Here is a 7,128-nt window from a genome sequence, read left to right as displayed (position 1 = left end):
AAAGAAATTACAACCACATCTAGTAATATAATGAAAGTAGTTATATAATGTGGCAGTGATACAGGCTTCCACAGCAAAGCACAGTTTGGAATAATTTGCATCAATTACTCTGTTTTTATTAAAGAAAATGCATTTTCTCCTAGGATTTGTTGAGCTTTAAAATGTTATTTTAGAGAAACAATTCTTTAAGATATTCATAGCTTCACCCGAAGGAGTAAAGAAATTTACTCAAGCACAGGTACGAATGATACAATTTTCATGTCCTTCTGAGGAAGTCAGTAATACTGTCTCATTAGGATTTAACCTGTTAGGTCCTAAGCTGCAATTAATTCAGAGGTTGTCATTTCCTAGAAAAATCCAATCAACATGCTACTTGATACAGCTCACGACGATGACAGTGAATTCTGATAATCACAGATATCAACAATTATATATCCCAGATATAATGTTTGCCCCTAGTCTCCAAAATTCTCCTGTATAGCACTCAGGAGCTAAATAGTTAATGTAGACTATCACAACCTTGATGTTAAATCTTCATTGTCAACTTGACAGAATTTAGAATCACAATAGGGACATATGAAGGAGTTCTAAGCCAGAAGTGTTAAAATGAGAATGGGGTGACACTTCCTACATATGGGACCATCAGTGGATTGGGGACCCAGAGTGAAAGACAAGGAAAAAGTGACCTAAAGCCAGAACTCCTCTCTCCCTCTCATCCCTGACTAGAGACATGATGTGACTGGTCGCTTCTCATTCCTGAAGCTGAGCCTTGTGCCTTGCCTGCTACTATGGACTGTGCCTTCAAACTGAGCACTAAAACAAACCCTTCCTTCCTTGACTTGCTTATATTGGAGTTTTTCAACAGAACAATGAGAAAAATCACTAATATATTTCCATGATTTTTAAAAAGTTAAATAAAAGCTTAGGACAAAGTCTGTAATGTGTCTTTCTCCCATACTTTCTACTTTATTATGAATTTAGTAACTCATAACAAAGTAGAAAAGAAAGTATGAAAAAATATACTTTTCATATTAAATAAGCTCATATAAAATCCCACTACACTAGAAAAATTAACAAGGCTATGAAAATGAGGAAATTGAAACTTTTTAATATTAGTTTTCACTGAATGCCTTTTGAGAGTGAATGTCTTTCTTTAGTTTTTTGTTGTCTCAGTATAATATAGTATCTTCTTAGGAATTATCTTCAAGGAATACAGATTTGTGATGAGAATATTGTAAAATTTCATTGCAATCTTCATATTGTAGCCCCCCCACCCAGTCTCAATTCTGATTAAGTTAATGATTCCATCTTGGGTTTTGGTGTATGTTGCTATAATTGAAACATAGTAGCTTTTGTAATGTTGATCATTTCTCTTGATTTTTTAAGAATGGCAAGTTGCCTTCTAGACAAATTATAAAACAGAGACATTTTTAATAACTTCCTGTAAAATTCTCAATTGTGAGACTATAAGAAAAAAAAAGAAAAGATTTGAAGTTTCTCACCAGGTAATTGGTGCTGTGATTTTTTTTTCTAATTTATTCACAGACCTTCTAAAAAATACTATCATCAAAAATCTGTTGAGTGTTCTATCTTCATGACAGTGACCATCAGATTTTTTAAAAAGATGTTAAAAACCAAAGTAAACAGGATTTTGGTGGGGATGGATCATTTCATTCCAGAATGCAAATATTTGACTAAAATTTAGGTTTACTATTAGCTACTTAAGCAAATCACCAGGAAACATCAAGACACAGGTTCACACACTCTTAGCCTCCATCTTAAAGTTGCCGGACTTTAGCCACTAAATGACCATTAGTGGGCAAGTCCTCTAACATTTTTATAATTTGGTTTATTCATTTTAATGTCAAGTTGTTTCAGATTCAGATAACATTTGAGAATGATTCAGCCTAGTAATTTGCACACTGGAGATTAATTCTAAGTGAAAGACAATACTCACTAGTAGTCAGAATACATAGTTGTATGTGTATTATCTTTCTGTCTCCCCCTCTTCCTTTCCCTCTCTCTTTGCCCTCTCTGTACCTCCCTTCTCCGTATCTCTCTTTGTCCTCATACACGTACAAACCTATATCTATATATTTCTCTTTCTATCTCTCTGACTACCTAACATCCTACCATATATATGTATATAAACACACATGCGTGTGCATACACACACACACACACACACACCATCCATCCATCCATCCACTCATCCATCCATCCATCCAACTCATGGTGTTACCTGTATTATTCTGGGTGGATTTTTTGGGGGGGGTTTATTTTCTTCATGCCTATAAGTTTTGTGAATTAGTGTCTAAGATAGAAATTCTTGTAGCGAAAGCTGAACTTTTTCTTTGTCTGTGTTTCTTTGATCTGTTTTATAGTTTCTGCAAAATAAAAGACAATAACCCTGGGTTTCTGAGGCAGCGGTTTGATGCACTGTCTTTAAAATCATCGCATGGGATCCCAGAGACAACACTGTACTTTAAAATTTTTATCTTTTAAAGAATGGTTTGATCAATAGATAAAAGACAAAAATCTCTAAAAAGGAATTTTGAACTTCTACCTGAAAGGATTTCCAATTGTTTAATGTTTTCTATAAAAGAAACTATGTATCAGCGAACACTGGGAATTGAGACAGATATTAAGATGCTGCTCTGTAATGGATTCATCCTAAATGAACTTGATTTTTCCAGGTCCACTTCATTACTTGACTTCTCATATCACTTATGAATGCCATGTATACCACATCATTTTCACACTCAATAGTAGATTCATTTATTCTCAATTATATGGAGAAATCATTGATCATGGTGGGGCAGGGGATCTAATGAATTAACTATGGAGTCTAGAAGTTTTCTGGTTTTGGTTCTCAGCAGACCAGTCAATTAGCTTTTCTTTTTCTTACTTATGATTTTTAACATGATACTTTTCTTCCCAAGATGGGAGAACTATCTAAAATAATAATCAGTGGACAACTTACATTTTTCATGCCAGGCATCTACTTAATAGTTTAGTATTATTAGCTAATTCTATTACTATTTCATCAAAAGCTAGAATTTTTTTCTTGTTAATTTCCAGATTAAGAGTTTATTTTTTAGGTCACATGACTCCTATTGTAACTGCTCCTTCCCTCTCTTGCTGTGGAATGGCACTGGTTATAGAAAACATGTTGACCAATTAACTATTTAAAAAACAAACTTTGTTTATCCACATTTATTTTTTAAAAGTTAGCATCATTTACACACATTTAGCTTGATTTTGCCAGTCCCCAGCTAGACTGAAATGGCTATTTAATGACATTCAGAAGGGTTACAATTAGTATCACATATGTTCTTGTGTGATGAAGAGGGTAAAAAACCGAATATGGAGAACTAAGTCTATATTAGGAGGAATCTATGGAGTGAGGCATATCAGTTTTTAATTAAAAATTGAGGAACTGGCAGGGTGTTAGAAGCTGGGAGTGAGAGTATTCAATGTGAGGCAGAGTGTGGTGGCACATACCTCTAAACCCAGGCCGGTGAGTCTCTGTGAGTTTGATGCTGGCCTGGTCTAAAAAAGAAAGTTCCAGAACATCTAAGGCTCTGTTATCAGAGAAACCATTTCTCAAGGAGGAACAAAAAGAGTCTCCAGTGTGCTATTTGGGAAAGATGAGTCTGTAGCTGATATGAACAGTAACGGCAGGGTATGCAAGGTAGACAGCTGCTGCTCTGGGGAATGAGGTGGTAAACAAGGGGCATAGATTAGCAGATGCTAGAAGAGCTTTTTCAGGATTATATAAGGTTCTTCAAGTTACAGATATCCTTTTGCATTTATGTCCCCCTAGGAGTTAATATGAGGGAAGGGACATTGATCATTACAGCCTTAAAATTGATGACTATTTCATGATCACTTGAGGGTAGGCAGCAATTATGGCGTGAACGCAGGCTGAAGACTACTTTCTTTTATTCCTTTATTGAGTGAACACTTTTTTTTTTTGTAGTGTGTCTGGATTTTGGCACAGTTTAGAGGATGGAAAGACAGGGTGTGTGCCCTGCAATTGTATCCCATTTAATGGCATGAGCTCTAGAATCTAACCAAGATGGTCTGGAAGCTCACTCCTGTTGCCCTTAAGCCATGCAAACAATGGCAAACAGACCTCTTTCCTAGAATGAATCTCTATTATAAAGCTACTGGTCTGGAGCTGAGGGAAGCAGGGTTTAAAGAAGATATTAGTTTGAAGGATGGTCAGGAGGAGAAGACAGATTTTCACTATGTGTAAGATATTACTAAAAGACAGTCAGGCACCCTCAAAGGATACTGAGAGGAAGGTCACCCGGGGCACAGGATAGTGTGCAGAGAGAATGAACTCTGTAGGAAGAGTCCTCAGCTTGTTTGATTTATTGTTTAAATGCGTATGGAATTTGTACATTTATCCATGGTTTGAATAAAATATAAAGTTCTACATTTTATTAAATAAATTTTGGAGAACCAGTCTCTTAAAAAGTTCACAAAGTCTGAATTACTTCAACTTGAAAGATAGAGTGGGGCCTCATGAATTTTGATTTCCACCAGGGTTTCAAGGAGTCTATTTTAACAAGTCTACGGGTAATAGGCTGCTTGCTAGAGAAATATTATGTGACAAGATGACACCTTTAAAATAGGATCTGACTTCTCTTGATGTTCCTCCAAAGATACTAGTGATTTTGCCCCTACCAATATGACAGACTTCAACTCAGTTTTACTGATCAGTATTATATAACACTCACGTCCACTAAATATTGATGACCATTTCAATGAGAGGACTGTGGGTACTCTCTATTAGTGGAAGACTCCAAATGTCTTAATTATATATAGAAACACTGGGATATTTTGAAAACCTACAATTCAGGAGTTCTGAAACACAATAGTTTTTGCTACACTCTCCAAATCAGTAGCACAGTGAAGAGCATTGCTGTGGTCTCCAGCTCATGTTCATACTTGGACTCTGTTTCCTGGAAGCTGAGGTCTTGAAGGTTTCCCCTCACTTGGATTAACCTGAAACAAAATTGCCATAGCTACATGAGGCTGGTCTTTAGGTCACTTGTGGTCACTTGTGGAAACAGAATATATTGTATGTGAGATATAGGCAACACACAGTATATTTTTCTAACACAGAATGAAGTTCAGGTTGACTCCTGAGGATACAGTTAGGGAATTATATTTTAAAATTTCCCAGCAGACACATTTCTATTATTCATTTTTCTTGGTCTCTGATCATCTTCTCTGGTCCTAAATAAGAGAGAAAGGAGAAGTAGGCAAACAAAGTCTCAATTCTTCCTTCAATCTGCCAAACATAAGAATTCTGTTAAATTGTTCAGGTTATTGCTTGGTCCCTACAGATTAGTTTTTGTTGTTAGATGAAGAGAGCCAGGGGATAAATGAGGACCAGTATAATTATGTTACTCTTAGCCCTCTAAACTGGATCATTCTTTCTTTTTTTTTTCCAATTTTTTATTAGGTATTTTCTGCATTTACATTTCAAATGCTATCCCGAAAGTCCCCCATATCTTCCCCCCTCCATGCTCTCTTACCCACCTACTCCCACTTCTTGGCCCTGGTATTCCCCTGTACTGGGGCATATAAAGTTTGCAAGACCAAGGGACCTCTCTTCCCAATGATGTCCAACTAGGCCATCTTCTGCTATATATGCAACTAGAGACACGAGCTCCGGGGTTAGTTATGGTTAGTTCATATTGTTCTTCCACCTATAGGGTTGAAGATCCCTTTAGCTCCTTGAGTACTTTCTCTAGATCCTCCTTTGGGGGGCCCTGTATTCCATCCAATAGCTGACTGTGAGCATCCACTTCTGTGTTTGCCAGGCACCGGCATAGCCTCACAAGAGACAGCTATATCTGGGTCCTTTCAGCAAAATCTTGCTAGTGTATGCAATGGTGTTTGCGTTTGGAGGCTGATTATGGGATGTATCCCCAGGTGTGGCAGTCTCTAGATGGTCCATCCTTTCATCTCAGCTCCAAACTTTGTCTCTGTAACCCCTTCCATGGGTGCTTTGTTCCCAATTCTAAGAAGTGGGATCATTATTATTCTAGAATTTTATGGTTTAAGTATAAAGAACTCTCCTAGACAGAACCTTTGCCTGAGTTTCTCAAATGGTTTCCTCAGTACCCCTCCCTCTGCCAATCCATCCCACACAAACCTAGCAGAACAATCTCCCTTATATATTCTCTTTTTATTTCACATCTATTTTAGAATCCACAATGCCTCCCTGATATCGCCCTGTTTATTAACTTAGCATCCCAATGTCATCATAGGAGTCTTCTCTTCTTCCTCTTCAACTCAATGTAGATTCATTACTTCATGTAAACAGATCACTTCTAGACAAACCAATCCATTTTCCACACTCCCAGATTTCCTCAGCAAACTCTGTACTCTTTGTTGCTTTAGGACTAGCATCATTTTCTCTTAGCCTATATCCAGATTTAAACTACTTGTGTTACTGTCTATAAGACAAGAGTCATAACTGATGCCAAAGAAGCCAAGTTTCCTTGTTTCCTCTTTTCCATTGTTACCATGAGATCTTCTGAGTTTTGTTTAGAGGGCCTCAATAGAATGTATATCTTCCTTTATGTGGGAGATTGGTATGAAGCATTTGTGGTGATGAATCTGTGTATTTTTACAAATATCAACTTTACATTCTATGTGTTTAAATACCATCTCTTTCAACCAGAGGATGCCAATGATGAATTATTGAAAAGAAGTAAAAAGGCATACTGGTGGGGTGAAATGTCTTCTTGCTGTCCATCTTTCTCTGACTCACCACCAGTGGCAGAGGTTCAAATGCTAGCCTTCTAAGCCACTATGTAATATCCAGGTATTATGAGATAGGAGGCCATGGGAAACTGTGGTTTCATAAGTTACTCTACTCTACTTTCCACTCCACAGCATGCTGGTTCTGATGATAGACCTTCACTCCAATACATGCTTCCAAGAATGGAACCACCAAAAGTCTGGTCCTCACCTGGGATTTTGTAGTATTCAACTTTTCTTGCTTCATGAGCTTTTCTACAGCTAGTTCTCACTCCTTTACCCCAACTCCCTGTCTGTAGTACGAATTTTGATTTCTTTAAAAACACAGTTATGCTATGTGAA

Source organism: Mus musculus, chromosome 6, assembly GCF_000001635.26.
Source record: "Mus musculus strain C57BL/6J chromosome 6, GRCm38.p6 C57BL/6J".
Taxonomy (NCBI): domain Eukaryota; kingdom Metazoa; phylum Chordata; class Mammalia; order Rodentia; family Muridae; genus Mus; species Mus musculus.
The sequence above is the reverse complement of the archived record's forward strand: the minus strand, read 5'-3'. Positions refer to the sequence as shown.